Source organism: Anolis sagrei, chromosome 4, assembly GCF_037176765.1.
Source record: "Anolis sagrei isolate rAnoSag1 chromosome 4, rAnoSag1.mat, whole genome shotgun sequence".
Lineage (NCBI taxonomy): Eukaryota > Metazoa > Chordata > Lepidosauria > Squamata > Dactyloidae > Anolis > Anolis sagrei.
Window position 1 is genome coordinate 156231245 of NC_090024.1, and position 19628 is coordinate 156250872.

Below are 19628 nucleotides of genomic sequence, written 5' to 3' on the forward strand. Positions count from 1 at the left end.
AGTGAAAAATGAAAAACTACACAATGGCTTTCATTTAGTTTGGGGTTGGTTTTAGGGGAAAAAACAAGAAATAGTCACCCATATCTTTTCATGGGTGATTATGCTCAAGGAATAAAAAACCCCAAAGATACTACTGCTTCAAAAGTTATTGGACAGCTTTATAAGTACAAGTATTACAGTTGTGAGAAAGTTCTGCACAGAAATAGGGAAAAGAACAGACACATTCTGAAAATCCAGACATGGTCAGTTGTTCCACTTGTCACAATGTACAATGTCTAGATGTATTGGTTTAGAAGGAGAGCCTCACTTTTTAGGTAGGAACACATCAGTCTGTAACACTATGAAAGTTGCCTGGAATATCATGAATACCAAAACATTGTTTGGGTCTTTAAAACAGCAGGACATAATCAGGAAATACAGTGGTCCTTGGTATCTGCTGGAGTTTGGTTCCAGGATCCTATAAGTAGCAAATTCATGGATTCACAAGTTCTACTATATACAACAGCATAATAAAATAGCATCCCTTGCATAAAATGGCATGATCAAAGTTTGTTTTTTTGGATTTTTTAAAAATCTAATTAATGGTTGAATGAATCTGTGGATACATAGAGCTGATTGCAACTTGTCCCATTAACATGTTTTCTTTGTCAGAAAGAGCCTCTGGTTAGTTAAAAAATTTTTAAGGTTCCTTTATATATTTCTACCTTTTGTCATTCTTTCCAAGTGTTCAAAACTTACGTCACTACTACAAAAAGGAAGAGAAAAAGAGAGTCAGTGTGAGTGCATCAGGAGTCAAGGGGCTGTGATATCATGTTGGGCTAGCTGCTCAAGAATAAGAGAAACCTTGAGAAAGAAGCAGAAAGTGTATATTTTAATAAAGACAGAAATCCCATTCTCAGTGGCATCACATGACGATATGGGTCAAGAAGTTCATATGTATTCACATCAGGCATTAATTGAAAAAGTGCAGCTCTTTCTACATTGTGGAAAGAAACGGGAGAAGAAACACGAGATGATAATTATCACAAAGGGAAGGATTTAGAAAATGTTTAAACTCTCATTCAATCTAAGAATGGGATTTCTATCTTTATAAAATATACATTTTCTGTTACCTTTTCAAGATTCCTCCGATTTTGATAATATTTTTCCCTTGGTTCTTTCCAAAGAATGTTGTAATAATCATCAGTAGTTATGTTGGTGTTCCCACAACACAGCTGCTACCATTGATATCTGTGTGCATCTCTATAATTGTCGGCTAAGCAAGAAAAAGCAAAAAGCAGAAATGCAACAAGTAATGCCTTTTATGATGTGCTGCTAGACACAATCACCTGCTTAGTGCTACAAAGTATAGCAATGCTCCACAACTTATAGCTACTTAAGTACTCTTCAATGAGTCAGAGGAGCTCCACACATTTAGGTTATAAATAAGAAAGACATCACCCATCATCTTATATTATCTCTGTTTGAGTATAGGGCATTCAATGAGCACTGGGACATCAGCAGATGGTTGAATCTGTGGATACAAAGGGTTGCTGCTTATACTAAAACTCACCAACACATTTTCTCTGACAGGAAGAGCCTCTGATTAATTGGATTTCTTAAAAAAAAGTTACCCTTCTGTTTCTGCCTTTTGCCATTCCTTCCAAATGATAGTAACATATCTCATGACTACAAAAAGAGAAAAAGAGTGTTTACAATTATACAAATACATGCAGTATATCAATGGCAGCAGTTGAATTGTCAGGATAGCAGCACAACTATTGACAACTGTTTTATACATTAACTTGTTTTATGAATTAATTCAAGAAGATACAAAGATGAGATTTAAAGTTGGGACAATATTTATCCTCTCTTTACTATAGAGGATATATTGAATTTTGGTACTGTTCCATTATCCAGGTGGAGGCCACCAGGGGGCGCTAGAGAAAAAAGGATTGTCCATTTTGTGGGGGTGGAGGGTGGGTTGAAGGGAAAAAAAACTATTTCCTCCTGTTTCGTGTTATTTCCCTCATGCATGTCCCTGTCGTGGAAACAACCCTTGTTTATGATAAAGGAACGTGTGGGGGGAGAGGGAATAACCAGCGAAAATGGAGGACATTATTTTTCCCTTTCAACTCCCTTTCTGTAAAATGGACTATCCTTCTTTCTCTAGCATCCCCTCGTGGCCCCCACCTGCATAATGGAACAATTCCAGAATTTTAAATACTTTGGGCAATATGGGTGTAATTGTAATTAATATGAAGAAATAGATGTATCAATTTTAAGTTTGTATGTTTCCTCCATCCCCTGATTCCCCTTTTCTCCCTCTTCCTCTTTGTGCCACACTAGATATTAGTAAAGACTTAACTCACTAACAAAAAAAGCATTAATTCTACAGTGTAGACACACCACTGCCATCATCCAAATATCTTGAGGGTGCCTGTTGAAAGGCAACAGTGAGAATATAGAACTTCCCATTAACAATAATGACCAAAGAGAAGAATCCTTGCACATTTCCAACAAGTGTGTTTCAAATATTCTATCACTCAGAAAAAAAATGAGTTAATAAAGAGATAAAGGCCAAAAAAGAGAAAGAGCGTTGACAATTATATGGATACATACAGTATATCAATGGCAGCAATTGAATTGTCAGAAAAGCAAAACAACTACTGACAACTGCTGTAAAAACCAACTTGTTTTAGGAATTATGAGTACATCAAAAATCAAGATGCATGATAGGAAAACTGCCAGAATAAGATATTCTACCATAAAGCCTTAATGCTGAAAAAAAATCAGTATGATGCAATGGCTACAATAGAATCACAAAAAATGCTGTCAGCTGAATTTGTTGTCTCTAAATGTCCATATATTGTGGTCCACAAGATGGCAGTGGAAGCAATGGTCCCCTGCCATTGGTTTTGCAACATTGGGACACAGTTTGGGGCTTCTTAGTATGAAACTCAGCAAGACCTGGCATAGCCCCAGTCTGCATACTTTTAGAAAGCAACGTAAGGAAAGCATTTGGAGAACTGTTATGATTTCAATTTGGATTGTGTGCTGGCTTTGCTTATTATCTTTTTAGTCTGACTTGTGGTAAGGTATTCATTACAAATATTAACATGCTTTTTATTGTTACAATGTTTTTTAATGATATTTTATTTAATGTTTTGTCATTTACTTTAAGCAATTTCTAGTGATAAATTTATAAACAAAATTAAATTGCAACTCTCTTTAAAATCCCACAGGAGGGTGTTGCCAGTGTAGGAGATGCCAGACTAAGTCTATTCTGGGAACTTTTCTAGTTCTTGTAAAACATATTGTTTGTGATGACATTTTGCCAGAGAAAAAAACAACATTCTTTGCATAAATCACCTCCTAGCACACAACAGGCAGCAAATGTGGGCTACAAAAGACATGCCAAGCTCAGTGGTAGAGCACATTCTTCTTACGCATGAGGATCCAAGGTCAGTTATTGTCAGTTAGATGGTTTCCCTTTGACAAAATGTTTGTGTTTGTCAACAGATACACACTTTTTGGGAACTAAATTTTAAATAGAATTCATAGCAGAATGACCAATGCTGGCTGAAGAATTCCAGATGTAGTCCCAAAACATAAGGTTTCCCAAAACATAAGGTTTCCAAGTTCTTTACAGATGATGCATGCATGTATGTAGCTACAACAGATCCTCCTTACCTTAAAGAAATGTCACTTACTGAATTTCTTCCAACCTTGTACATCTTTCAGCATTGGCTGGAGAACACTGAGTGACATAAACTGAAAAAGTAAGTTATTAGCTATCTTGGAAATATAAGAAATGTAACCTGTTTTTTCTTTTTCCCAACTCTGTAGGTCTGTGTTGGGATTCATGTAGTCCTCCAGCTCTGGAACTGCAACCCTACCATCAACTAAAGGGGCTGTAGTTGTTGGAACTTTCAGTTGAAGAACATCTGGAAGATTGCATGGGATAGCACAAAAGACTTGCCAGATGTTCATATTGGGTGAAATCCAAAGGGTACTCTTGCTGATGGAACTGCTTTGTCAATGGAAAGGAAGAAGAATGAATCCAGCTCCTTCTTCTACACTCTGTTTTCCCTAAACTGTCTAAGTTTCCCTTAACTTGAGAAACTGCCTGGAACAAACCATTGGGAATGTAAGGGGAGGAAGAAAGGGAAAAAAAGATTTTTATATCCCATTGTAAATTCATTACCAATAGTTGACATTATGGTGAACTCAAACTACAGTTGACCTTAATTTATAAATGTGGGCTCTGTTGCCTTCTTTATGCAATCTGCAAGCTTTAGGCCACATGCTCTAGATTTATTTATTTTGAAACAAACATCATATCCTTTTATTTTTAAGAGGGCAGGATTCAATTCACCCCATTCCCAACAACTGCATTGAAGACATAAGAGGAAATGTGTGCTGATATGTTATGTCCATTCTTAAGGTGGAGGGTAGGTAGGGAAGAGGGAGCACCAAGGCTTGTGCTTTGAAGAAGAGCATTGCTCTCTTCCTGTCAGGCCAAAACAAATTCTAGAAATGTGAAATATAAAATTAAGATGACAAGGAAGCAGTAATAACATGGCAAAGGGCAGAGGAGGTGAAGAAGCCACAGTGGGGTTGAGAATATTATACTGAAGTTGGGCCAGTTGTGCATGCTCTCATCCTATGGAAGCCAACCACCGATCTGAGAAAAAGAAATGTTCACAACTTTCAAAAAGGTGGTTCAAGGTCCAGGGAAACCATATGGAGAACCAGCTGTAAATATTTGAGCAGCAGGCAAACTTGTTTTTCTCTGGGCATATGAAGTGGTTCCTTTCTTTTTCTTTATTTTTTAAACTTTCCCAAACTTTTTGCATTTTGATTAATACTTTCTTCTTTTTGGTAAAGTATTAAGGGTCCTGATTCAATAAAGATGACATTTACTGCCACCTGCCTTGACAGACTTTTGAATAGAATATGCGAGAGGTGAAAGGTTTACTGGTGGGGCTTATTGCCTTGAACATACAAACGGGAAAGGAGGAATTAACTGTAGTACACACTACAACTGAACTGGAGAGAGTCTTACATATATATTTTTTTAAAAATCTTTTTTCTCTTGCCTGCCACTATTGTCAGTCTTCCTGCCAGAACAGGTTTGTCTGAAAAGCAAAACCGAGTAAATTTCAGGCAGTTAATTGCCATAGTAACTCCTGTGTAAACCTCTTTCAACAAATTAGCAATGACAGGCAAATCACAGAATTGACTATTATTTCTACTAGACTACCACCACTCATTTTATGGGAGGTGGAACAAGTAGTGGATATAATCCTCTCAAGATTGCAAGTTTATAAATGCTATCCAGGCAATAAATGAAAAATTCTTCTTACAGCAGTGTTTCATAAAATGTATATATTTGTGGACCACTTCTGGGACTAAAGTACATGGATCAAATCAAAACAATATTGTAGAGGTATTCCTAGAGTCTACCATTATAGGTATGATTGTAAGCATCTAAGATCCTATCTACCTGTGCTATTTACATTTTTTGTGCTATGTGAATTTATTTTTCTGATGAAAACTACTAAAAGTTTCCAAAATACTACTTAGAACAATGATATGCACTAGATGCACAAAGAACACATAGAAATGAAACCACTCCCCCCCACCCCACTTACCAAAACAACAAGGATACCAACCAGAATGTCTTCTAGTATCTTATGATTTACATTTTGGGCCATTGTTAGCTGAATTTGGAACACTGTGATCTACCTTAAATAAAAAAAAACTAATTATGCAAATATCTTAGTCACCGTACTATCCTATCCACATATTCATTGTACAAGTAAAAAACTTTATTACGGTCACTGACCAGCACAAATTCATTTAAAGAGGTTAAATTTAACCTAATGGAAATGATTACCACATTCTCAGAGGTCATGAAAACATTGCCCTTTTTATAGCCCAGCCTTCCTCATCCTGGTGCTTTCCATTGAGGTCCCATCATGAAATAAAGAGGATAAACATGTGCAAGAAATAAGGGGCCATTTATTTATTTAAAATATTTCTATTCTGCCCTTCTCACCCTGAAGGGGACTCAGAGCGGAGCACAACATATATATTGCAAGCATTATTGGCCTAACTTGTAAACCAAAGTTACCTGAGCAACCAACAACAATTTTTTGGTTTGAAGGAGGAGCAATCTAATTGGGCCGGGTGTTAACCCATGACTACCTCAACACACTCTGGGCGAAATACCAGCCTCCAAAAGCAATCCAACTCCATGAGTTGCTCACCACAAATGATCATAACTGGAAGCCCTTTCCGGGATTCTCCCTCCCAGGCCCTAGGATCTTATAAGAGAGTGCCAACCACAATGTAAAGCTCTAGGGGTAGCCTTTTTCAGAGCCCCATAGGCTCCAAAACCTAGAGGTTAGTTCAAATACCGTTCACCCAAAAGGTGGGTGCCAAAATAAATACTGGTAAGTGAGGTTTATATATCTGTGGAATGTCAAGGGTGGGAGAAAGAACTCTTGTATGATTGAGGCAAGTGTGAGTGTTGCAATTGGCCACTACGATTAGCATTGAATAGCCTTGCAGCTTCAAAGCCTGGCTGCTTCCTGCCTGGGGGAATCCTTTATTGGGAGGCGTTAGCTGGCTGGTTGCTAGATGGTCTATATGCTGGTTGTTAGAGTGGTCCAGAGAAGTCAGCCATAGCAGAGCACTTGATGAATCAATCTGGGCACAGCATATTATTTGAGAACACAAAAGTCCTGGACCACTCTAACAGCCATTATGTCAGACTACACAGAGAAGCCATTGGAATCCACAAGCATGTGGACAATTTCAACAGAAAGGAGAAAACCATGAAAATGAACAAAATCTGGTGACCAGTATTAAAAAGACCTCTAAAATTAGGACAGTAAATAAAGAATTCCCTCTGAAAACAGGGGAATTCTAGACATGAAACTATCAGGTTCAGCTAACACGTCCCCACAAAGAATTCTCCCAGGCAGAAATCAGCCTGCCTTGGAGCTGGAAGGCCATTAAATACTAATCAAGGTGATGAATTGCAACATGCACACTTGTTTCCAACAAACGATAGTTCTTTCTCCCATCCTGGACCCTCCATAGATATGTAAACCTCACTTGCCTAATTTTCAAGAGACCTCAAAATCTCTGTGGATGCCTGCCATAGATGTGGGTGAAATGTCAGGAGAGAATGCTTCTGGTCCATGGCCATATAGCCCCGGAAACTCACAGCAACCCAGTGATTCCAACCATGAAAGGTTTCGACAATAGCATTGTTATTCTTGAATAGAATAAAAATCTGAGCAGCTGAAATCAAAAGAAGATTCATCCAGAATATATGTTATTGTTTAGATTTGTGAATAGTAAGCTTGTTTGATCCAATATATATATATATATATATATAAGGTTCAAAACTCGTTTCGGCTATAGGGGGCACTGGTGGTTCGATTCTAAAGTCACTTCCTTAAAAAAATTTTTCCCAAAACTTCCGAAACAGCTTCATTAATGGCAGATACACATGTGCAGTAGGAAAAAACAGCACTGGCACTGAGGAAACTTCAGACCACTCCTGACAGAGGGGCTCTTCCACTCCAGGCCTGCCTCGGCTGCCAATGCCTTGGAGGAGGAGGAGGAGGAGGAGAAGGAGGAGGCAGCGATGCCCCCTCAGGTGCCAATTGGCTCCTGCTGCGGGGTTCAGCCAGGCAGTGGGCTTCAGGCTGTTAGGAATAATGGGAGTGGAAATCCAAAACACCTGGAGGGGCCAAAGTTTGCCCAGGCCTGGATTAGATGCAGCCATGCCACAGTTCAATGTTATGGGATCCTGGGATTTGTAGTATGGCACTCTTTGGCAAAGGAGGCTAAAAAACCATGCAAAACTACAGCTCCCAGGATTCTGTAGCATTGAGGCAAAGCAGTTGGAAGTGGTTCCTTGATAAGATCTCCCTGATCCAACTGGAGGGAGGGAGGCAGGAGAGGAAATAAAGGAAGAAAGGAGGGAGGGAGGAAAGGGAGGAAGGAGGGAAGGAAGGAAGGAAGGAAGGAAGGAAGGAAGGAAGGAAGGAAGGAAGGAAGAGAGGAAGCCCAATCAACCTTTAGTGCCACTGATCTAATCTGCCTGGCCAAACTCCCAGTTGCCAAACCTTGAGATTGAGGAGAGAAGGGGGGGGGGGTGTGTGTGGAAAACTCGGTTTGAATGCAAACTCCGAAGCTCCAGCTGGTAATGCAGAAAAGGAGGAGAAGGAGGAGCCTGCTGCTTGGCCATTTTGGCAAATGCGCAGCAAGGCAGGGTGGGAAATGTAGTTTAACAACAGGGCCTTTTGCAATCACTACCATTGGGGGCCTTCCCTTCACAAACTACAACAATGGCTGTGCTTAGGCAAGCCCACCTCATCCCTCCTTTGCATCGCCCAGGAGGGGAAGCAAAACTTTACAAAAGTTACTTAATGCTTGAGAAAATTAAAATAACCTTGAGAGATTTCTTAACATTACGAAATATTTATGAATAAAAAGAGTAAGTGATTCAAATTGTAATTACACCTCTTACTTTTCCTGCATAGTTCAAAATTGCTTCGAAAGACCAAATTCAATAGGTCTTAACGAATTTGAAATTTTAACGAAGCGAACCTAGTGAATAGAAATTGAAGATGGCTTGAACATGCAGGCAGTCTTGTGATGCAACCTGAGTGAGTATACTTGATAAGACTCTTGCAAGCATCATTTTGTGTGTTATGATAGAGACCTTTACAGATACGACTTTCCTGTAGGAATTTATGTAATTATGCAGCACATTTTACCACCCACAAGTGCATAAATATTTGTTGCATATGTGGAATGCTCAGCATTCTGACTCACAGGTTATTTACTCCATGTTGATAATTTCCTTTAAAAACCTGGATTTAAAGGAAAATGATAGACACACTGAAGAGCTTCTGTATCTCTTCCAATACACTTTTCCAATCCAAACTGAACATGTAGGACTCCTCACTAGTGCCTTTGGAGGATTTTCATACCATTCCTGTTTCTCCGGCACTTTGTAGACTCCTCTACCTTCTTCAAAGTGTGAACAGCAGGTAGGAGATCTTCCTGCCGCTTTATGAATGCAACCCACTGGATTGTACTGAAGATAAAACAGCTCATGGTGAGAAAAGAGAGAGATTGACAGAGAATGAAGGGACAGCACCACCTCCAATCACTGTAGAATGTTTCCTCCATGTTACAGTACTCTCAGCTAGTCTAAACATATATAAGGAGCATATTAAACAGACATTCCATATAGGGGACCTAAATCTCAAATGTTTAGGTCTCTAAGAGTTCAGTCTACCCAGAGTGTCTTCCCTCGAGACTCCAAAATAGAGAGATCCAATACATGGGATTCCCGTGTATAGAGATTTTGTTCACAACTCAATAACAGATTTCAGTGGGGAGAACAAAGATGGCTGCAGAGAAACATGGTGTGGTAAACATGTCTGAGAATTTAAAATACCTTTATCCAAATGTATTTGTGTTCTGTGAGACAAAGCATGATTTATGGTTTGGTATCCTGCAACTGGGAGGAAATAGCATTCTTACTTTTTATCCAAATGAAATGCAGGTGAATATGTGTAACCCAAAAGGGCATGTGTTTGAAAAAATGCACTTTAGTTCAATGAAGAAAATAGGTGTACTGTATAAAGAAAAAAATGTATCAAAATACACATGAATTTCCATGTGGGAAGAAACACATCATAACTCAGCATGAAACTTAGATGAGGTGAGAATGCTAGTGGGAATCTGAAAAACACAATAAAGAACCTGTCATATTTGCACATCCACAAGGAAAAAACACTGTTTTCCATGAATACATGTTTCCTTTTTCAAATCAGAATAGGAATCTCCTCCCACCATTTCAGCAGAATATAACTAACTGTGAAAGTCTTACAGATACAAATGATCATTGTTAAAGTAGGCTTCCTATGTGTGTGACCTAATAGTCTAAAGCAGGCATGACAAAATTTGGACCTCCAGGCGTTTTTTTTCTTTTGGACCTCAACTCCCAGAAATCCCAGCCAGCTTATCAGCTGTTAGGAATTGTGGGAGTTGAAGTCCAAAATGCCTGGACAACCTAAGTTTGCCCATAAACATACCAGATCCTTCCAGATTGTGGAAGTTAGCAAAGCTAGCTCTGGACAGTACTTCCCTATGGTGGCCCCCCGAGTCTGGAACTCACTCCCTAAAGATATCAGACAGGCCTCTACTTTGGCAGTATTTAGGAGGAGCTTGAAAACCTGGCTGTTCCTGTGTGCCTTCCCTGAATAAAGGAAATAATATCCAATCTGACCAATATCCTTCTATATGTCCTCTGAAGCACTTCATCTATCCGTTGGATTGATCTCACTATATCACTCTCTAAAACCCGCATATTTAGACATACCCTACTCTGTACATGCCCAGTGTTTTAAAATTTTAATCTATTACATCTGGCCCTGCCATCTTGTCCTGCCATAAATCTCTTGTGTGTTATTGCTTATTTAGTTATATTTTAATATTGTTTTATTTGCTTGTTTTGCTTTGTTGATGTACTGTTGTATTTGCATTTGATGGGAATGGCCTCATGTAAGCCACCCCGAGTCCCTTTGGAGAGATGGTGGCAGGGTAATAATAATAATAATAATTATTATTATTATTATTATTATTATTATTATTAGATGGAAGAACACCAGTGAATACCAGGTGCTGTAGACTATATTTCAGAGGGAGAAAATAGCAAAACAGCCTCTGACTATTTCTTGCCTAAGAAAACCTTATGAAATTTATGGGATTACCATAAATCAACAGGCAACTTGAAGATACACATACACTATGTATGCATATTAGCTTGCTGGCTCAGTTGGCATTAGGACTATTGGCTAAAAACTTGCTCTGTCTTTAAGAGTTTCATGGAAGAATAGTTTTGCCAACCTGGTCTCCATATTTTATTTGACTAAACTTTCATTTCTATCTAATCCTTTGCTTGAAGAATCTGTACAATTCATCTAAATTCATCAAATTTCAGGTGCATCAATTGTGAAAATGTCAAATACAACGTAATCCAGCTCTTTAAAACAAATTGGATGTGCCTGAGAATGCAATGTTAACTAATTTACCAGTATTTCCTCAATTAACCAGAAATATGTATTATTGCAGGATGTTTCTTTGGTATAATAATGTTTCCTTAACCCACAATATAAACTATAACACCTTTCTAGATAAATCAGAAGAATACTACCAAGTCATTTTGGGTCATTTTCCTCTTGATTTCAGTTTTCTATTATCAGTTCTATTATTTGGAGTAGCTTTAAAAGAACATTGACACACACTCAAGTGTTTTTTTTTCCTATTGTCCTGATGGGTATATATTGATTTCCCCAATCCACCCTTCACAAGGTAAAACCAATTATGCCTTTTCTTCTTTATCATCACTGATTATTCTTCTGTGATATTATCAATAATGTCAACATAATCTAAGGATACATTTTATGCTTTGGAGACAAACTTAAAGAGCAATGTGGGATCAATTGGAGGATTACTCCCATAGAGAAATAACTGGAATCTCAGAGAAATGTCATTAAAACACATACTGCAGTCTTTAAATGGATCACTGGCTAGTCCTCAAGGGTACCTAACACCAAAAATGACAGAGAAGGGTTGCTGAACCAAACTCTGTTACCAATTTTTAAATAATTTATCAAGAGTATTGTATTTTTAAATAGACTATCTATACTCTAGAGGATCTCTTATTTAATGTGACTAAACACATGCCACTTTTGTCCCTACACACAACCATCTAAGACAACTTTACTTTCATCAAGGAGTATTTTACACACTATCCTGAATTTATGAAAAAGAGAAAGTAAATATGTACATCTATTTAGAAGACCTATACATATTTAACTAGTCATAGCAGCATATTTAAGGAAAATATTGTTGCTCATACTGGCCGTAATCCCAATATCTCAACTCCACCAGTTCAGTTGCCATTTAATTTTGTTGTGCAATAATACAATAAAAAGCCTTTTAACCAAGGGGAAAGAAGAAAGTTAAAAAAGCTGGGTTGCAGTTAAACATAAAAAAACAAAGATGATGGCAACCGGTCTGATTGATAATTGGCAAATAGAGGGAGAAAACATGGAGGCAGTGACAGACTTTGTATTTCTAGGTGCGATTATTACTGCAGACACAAATGGCAGCCAGGAAATCAGAAGATGTTTACTTCTTGGGAGGAGAGCAATGACAAATCTTGATAAAATAGTGAAGAGTAGAGACATCACACTGGCAATGAAGGTCCGCATAGTTAAAGCAATAGTATTTCCCATAGTAACCTATGGATGTGAGAGCTGGACCATAAGGAAGGCTGAGCAAAGAAAGATAGACATTCTTGAACTGGGATGTTGGAGGAAAATTTTGAAAGTGCCTTGGACCACTTGAAGATCAAACTAGTCCATACTTCAGGAAATAATGACTGACTGTTCATTGGAGGAAATGATATTAGAGCCGTCGCAAACTAGGTTCCTGCGGGAGAAAACCTTGCTAGCAAGTCCCTGACGTCATGAGCCTGCGCCTCTCTCCCCGCCCCTTTCTCCGCCCCTTTCTCTTTGCCAGCGTGGTTTTTCCTTTGTTAGGGCAGCATTGCCCGCATTTTCTCTCAGTTGAATTCTGCCAACTGAGAGAGTACGCTGGCAATGCTGCCCTAGCAAAGGAAAAACCACTCTCGCATGGAGAAAGGGGTGGAGAAAGGGGCGGGGCGAGAGGCGGAGTCTCGTGACGTCAGGGACGTGCTAGCAAGGTTTTCTCCCTCAGGAACCTAGTTTGCGACGGCTCTTAGAGACAAAGATGAAGAGGAGAGGATAATGATGCTGGGGAAAATGGAAGGAAAAGGGAAGAGGGGCTAACCAAGGACAAGATGGATGGATGGATGTTATCCTTGAAGTGACTGGATTGACCTTGAAAGAGCTGGGCATGGCCACGGCTGACAGGGAGCTCTGATGTTGACTAGTCCATGAGGTCACTAAGAATTGGAAGTGACTTAATGAATAAACAACACCAACAAAATTCCCAGGCCACCTAAGCCTGGGGAAAGTGGGATGGTCATGTGAACAGTTGTGGATGGTTCCAAATAGGAATTATCTAACTTTCCACTCTGCCACAAAGTGCAGGCAATCTCTGGAGCTTCAGAAAAACTCCAGGGCATCTCATAACTTTTTAAAAATTGTGGGACAAGGCTGTACTAAGTGGCCTTTGCAGGCATTAGGGTGAATGGGTCCTGTGCATTATGTGGACCCCACAGAGTCTATTCTTCCCTGTCCCATCTCATTTGGCCCATCTACATGGGCCCTTAGTTGACTTGATGCTCTATAACAGTGGTTTTCAACCTTCCTAATGCCATGACCCCTTAATACAGTTCCTCATGTTGTGGTGACCCCCAATCATAAGATTGTTTTCATTGCTACTTCATAACAGTCATTTTACTACTGTTATAAATCATAATGTAAATATTCGATATGCAGATGTATTTTCATTCACTGGACCAAAATGGGCACAAATACCCAATACGCCCAAATGTGATACTACTGGGGTTGGGGGAGGATTGATTTTGTAATTTGGGAGTTGTAGTAGCTGGGATTTATAGTTCACCTACAATCAAAGAGCATTCTGAACTCTACCAATGATGGATTTGAACCAAACTTGGCACACAAAACTCCCAGGACAAATGGAAAACACTGGACCTTGACCTTGAGTTTGGGAGTTGTAGTTCACCTATATCCAGAGAGCACTGTGGACTCACGCAATGATGGATCTGGACCCAACTTGGCACGAATACTCAATATGCCCAAATGTGAACACTGGAAGCGTCTGGGGAAAATAGACCTTGACATTTGGGAGTTGTAGTTGCTGGGATTTATAGTTCACTACAATCAAAGAACATTCTGAACTCCACCAATGATAGAATTGGCTCAAACTTCCCACATGGAATACCCATGACCAACAGAAAATACTGTGTTTTCTGATGGTCCTTGGCAACCCTTCTGACATCCCCTCACGACCCCCTCAGCAGTCCCGACCCCAGGTTGAGAAACACGGCTCTATAGCAAAGCAGACTCATATAATCCAGTTCAAAGCAGATAATGTGGATTATCTGCTTCGATAATCTGGATTATATGGCAGTGTAGAAGGGGCTTAAGACACTGGTGTCACACTTGTGGCCCTAAGGTGTATTGGATTTCAACTCTCATAATTCCTGGCCATTGTGCAAGCTGGCTAGAGCTTCTAGGGGATGGAGGCCCAAACATTTGGAGGGGCCACAAGTTTGATAACTCCACTGTAAAAGGTAAGTGCTGCAACAAAAGCACTACATAGTATATTAGCAAGAATGCACAAACATAGCTTTAAACATGAACTTTTGCAAAATTTACAAGTGCCTCTCTGAAACTGAGTTAAGCAAATCCCTTCTTTAGGGTGTACCATGTTACAAATTTAGCACAGATGCATGAAAAATCAAAGTTTATGCTTATTCTTGTTTCCCTGCTGTAAGTCAATTAGGGGAGAACTGCCAGTGTGGATCCTCAAATCTCAATTCAGATTCAAAGTCTAGATTAGAATGGATTGAGTCCAGTTTGATTTAAACCAGATTAGGGCAAGATTGTAATAGTTCAGTTGTGTGCTGAAACCAATGTGAAGAACCTAATAGTCACAATTCTGATTTCTTTACACATGTGGCTTAAAATGTGCATAAATCATGCACACATACTGCTGATTATTGACTCAATGGCACCTCCCACACTCCCCCTAAATCCCAGGATTTGATCCCAGATCAGGAATGTAGCCGGGGGGGGGGGGGGGGGGGGGCTGCTATGTTTATTCATATCATGATCTGATCACTATACTCAATATATCCCATATGCATGGAGGTATTGGGGTAACGATACAAAAGGTTTGCTAGGGTAGACCCTCTTTTACTCAGACTCAGCCCCCCCCTCAAACCAAACTCAGCTCCCCCCCCCAAAAAAAAACAAAATCCTGGCTACAGGCCTGTCCCAGATTATCTTCTTATCTCAGATTATCTGGCAGTGTAGGCTAATATAATCTAGTTTAAAGCAGATAATTTGGGTTCAGATACTTGGGATATAGAGCAGTGTAGAAGGAGACTTTAACAAGAAGAATGAAGAATGTCAGCAGGGATGGCAAACACTCTTCCTGCCTCCCGTATACCCAGTTTAACTAGATCAGAAGTCAATGTATCCATTCAGCAGTCCTTGTATCCAGTGATCCAGTTTGTTCCAGTGATCTACTGGAAAAATATAAAAGTCCCAGGTGACTTATCCTCCTTCAGTAATGAGAGACTTGAAGGGGAAGACTGACTGCCTAAAAGCTTGCCCTTTTATTTTACTTTTGGCTATGAGTAGAAAGACAGTTAAACTCATTGAAAGTAATAAAATTTTGGATCATATGTAAAATTCTTAACAAATATGAACCACACACACACACACAATGGGAAATGCAACTCCCACACACTTGTACCAAATTATATAGAACTCTCAACAGTTCAAATGTGTATCCTGTCACAAGGGTTTAGACATTACAGACTGGGAAATCTTAACAATCTTCACTGCCTCTGAGGATGCTTGCCATAGATGCAGGTGAAACGTCAGGAGAGAATGCCTGTAGACCATGGCAATATAGCCTGAAAAAACCTACAACAACCCAATCTTAACAGTGTTTGTTAGTATAAAGAGATTTATGCCTAACTATTGTGTTTTCAGATTTATAAGGTGCCTTGGTTTAAAATTTCATATCTGAGGCCAACACTATGTAGATTGTTGCAGACTGAAATTTTACAGGTCTCTTCCTTCCATTTCATCTGTTTCTCACACACCAACTAATGCCTTAGGAGTTCAAAGAATATTTTTGATCTCTAAGATATTGGACATGTGCCATAATCTACCTAAACTGAACATACTGACATCCCACTGAGAGCAGTGGAGCAGGTTACCTTCAATCAGGTTTCTGTGAGATTGAATCACAGTCTGTTTAATAGGAGCCATTAGCACTTGTATTTATTTGAAATTCTTCCTGTGACAGGATGTGTAATCCTTCCTTCGCATCCTCATTTATTCTTTGAAGCTGTATTCAAGAGAATGCAAACCCAAGCCAAAGCCCCTATTCTCCATAGACCTCATCCAGACTATTCACCTTCTAAGTAATCCCCCTATAGAAACCTAAACAAGTGGTCTGATCTATCTCTGGGACTGCCTCATGTCTCTGGGGCTGCCTAATGTCTCTTGCAGTTATAAAGCAGGAAGCGCCTCTTCATTTTCCTTACCGCTGTCTAAATATTTTTGTTCATTCCATAGAGTGTTATGTGATTCTCTCCCTACTCCCATTTATGCAAAGGTATATTTACATATTAATGATATCACTGAGTATCACCAAATGCTGGAAGCCTTCTATACTGCATAAGTGTATTTTGGAACGATGAACCGTAGTGTATTTCAGTTTGCAAACAGCATGAATATGTTAGCCTTTGCTGCTTCATCGTTGGCCAAAATGCAGATCCGATAGCATCTGTTTCCACTACCCACGCTATCCAAATCATTAAAAACTCAAAAGAGTTGGAGAGGAAATTCTGAAAGCATTAACATCTGATTGTTTTCAGTCCTTTAAAAAACATTTTGGTAACTATACAAAAACTCTAATTCTTTCAATGCTTGTTTGTTTATTTTTGCTCATTGTCTGAGGTAATAGTGATGTCACCATGGGGAAAATCATATTAAAGCAGAACTTCTCTGCACATAAAGTATTTGTCTAAATAATTTACCAAAACTATTTCAGAAAGTAAGGATATACATTAGACCACCCCTCAGTATGGGTAAAGAGTTGTTTTTTAAAAAGAGAGAGAGAGAAATAAAAATAATATCTGCTAGGGGAAAATATCCTTTGTTAGGATCTAATCTGCTTCCACTTTTGCATGTTTCCATTTCGAAAATATATAATCCCAGCAAAATCAGCATAACTACTCAAAAGACTTGGCTGGAGTTTGGTTTACATATTTAAACAATACTTCACATGTCTTTATTGATGTGCACGTCTGGATTCTAGAGGAATGCTGAGTGGAGAGATAAGTGTGTAAATACCAACTAGAAAGATACACAACTGAGTGATTTTCCAAGTTCTAAGCAGCAGCAATTATCATTGCTAAAATATACCTCATTGTGGAAACTGTTGCATTTTCTCCATGGTTAACTTAGAGCATTTAAATGGAACTCTCCAACAGTGCCTGGAATAAAATCCAGATTCTTGGCAATATATATTTCTGATCTGCTTGAAGTAACTGCAATTCAAAAATCTAAAAGTTTGCTCTTCTGGAACTGACATTGTGGGGAAAGCATTCAGAAATTGTGTAAGCCTGATACAGCCCTGAAGCCACATACAGTGGCTGTTATACTTCCATTTTATATTATTTACCCAGCAGGGCAATTCTAAAACACTTTGCTGCATGAAGAAGAGTGTTGCATAACCTCATCATTAGATGATCAAACTTCCAGGAGTCCCCTCAGGGAAATAGGGTGGTCTATAAATAAAGTAGCATCATTATTATTTAGAAAAGGTGTTGAAAAACTGCATCTAATATGGGGAGATGAGCTTTGGGAGATGAGAAGTTTCCCAGCCAGCTAGGATCTGATGGACATAGATGTTGACCTTGAGGGCCTGGGAAGCAGCCTGCTTTGGAATAAATGACTAAACTCCTAGATGATACCTGATTGTTCAAGCAAGCTAGCTTACAACAGCACAACAACAGAGAGGAAACAATCTGGGACATTTAATCACCTCTCAACAAAAGATTGCCCCAGGCACTGCCAGGCCATCAAATGATAATCAAGGTGGTCAGTTGAAACATTCACACCTAGCTCAAGCAGACAAGAGTCCTTTGTCCCACCCTGGTCATTCCACAGTTATATAAACCCTTTTTCCTAGTTCCAACACACCTCACTACCTCTGAGGATGCTTGCCATAGATGCAGGCGAAACGTCAGGAGAGAATGCCTCTAGAACATGTCATATAGCCCGAAAAAACCTATAACAACCCAAAAACCTGAACTACTGTAGATGTATAACACTAAACTCTCGTTTGAAATTGCTCATCATATTGCAACCAAATAAACCCCTTGGAACCTGTGCAGAGTGGAATATGAATGTCCTGGTCCTTAGCCAAAGCTAAGCACTTTTGGGGCTTCGAATAGCATCCCCATGTAGATGGTCCAATCTGCCAACCAACTGATAAAATTTCTCACACCTGTTGGGTGGTAAACTACTCCAAATCCCTTTGAAGTTTCAACAGAACTATGTCCTTAACGACAAGCCTCACCTCCTTTGCTCAAATCACCTTCTTAAATTTTAAGGTGCTTTGGGTAGTTAATACCTATTACCTAACATACGAGTTATAAGTGCAGTGTGGAATCTCAGTCTCTGTAATTGAATACAATGCAGTCACTGTTGGGTTAGGAATATAGAGAACAATGTTGATAGGAAAATTTGAACTGATACTTACTTATTGCAGCAATTCACAAAGAGTTTTTTCCTATGCCAGTTTAGCAGGAAACATGGTGTGTATAGGGATAAAAAGCAGATAATGAGGACTGTCAATATTAATTATTTATGGTATAAACAGGAGCAACCTTTTAGAGCTGAACCACCAGAAAAAGTGGGAGTCTATGGATTACAGTCTCTCTTTTAGGACTGACTTCATTTCCTTCTGATTTGAGAAATTTATATTTTATCAGTGCCAAATACATGAGTAACAGGAAAAAACCCCTGTAAAACATGTACTAATTCTTTGCTGAGAAGATGATATAAACTTCAGAGTAGCCTGAATGTCTTAGTAAATTCCTTTAGGATTAACAGTGGAATAAATGGAATATTAGGTGGCTAGTGGGTGTGTATTATATGTCCAAGAAGCATGTGTGGAACACTTAGCAGATTACTGTTTTTATATACCATATTTACTCAAATCTAATGTTCACCTTTTTTAGCTAAATTACCTCCCCAAATTTGGGGTGTGTATTAGATTAGCGTAACATCATAATCTTAGTGCTGAGCTAAAGCAAAAGGGGAAGCTACTTCAGGAGCACCTGGAGCTCCTTTTTTAAAGATCTCTAATTTAATTGCCATGGCTGAATTCTATGCCATGCTGGGATTTGTGGTTTGGTGAGGCATCAATACTCTTTGGCAGCCCCCATGATCCCAAACTATAGCTCCCATGACCCCATGGCATTGAGCCAGGGCAGTTAAAGTGGATTCATTCGACAGCATAGATGCACCCCAAGGTTTTCTTTTCCATTGGTGAAAACTCTGGTGGTCTAACACCTTTTTTTTTTTTTGGAAGAAGGAATTATAAGCATGAAAGGCATGGCAATGTGCGCCTTTTCACCAAATGACAAAGAGAGTACTTTTTGCTGATGCATATTACGTTTGCAATACATTTGGTTTCAGGGTTATCAAAATTGAGATGCGTGTTAGATTCAATGGTGCATTAGTCTCAAGTAAATACAGACATGTGGGATCTCAATGTAAATTTGCATAGAAGCAGAGAGATATTATACATACTCATTGATAAGTCTAGAAATTTAA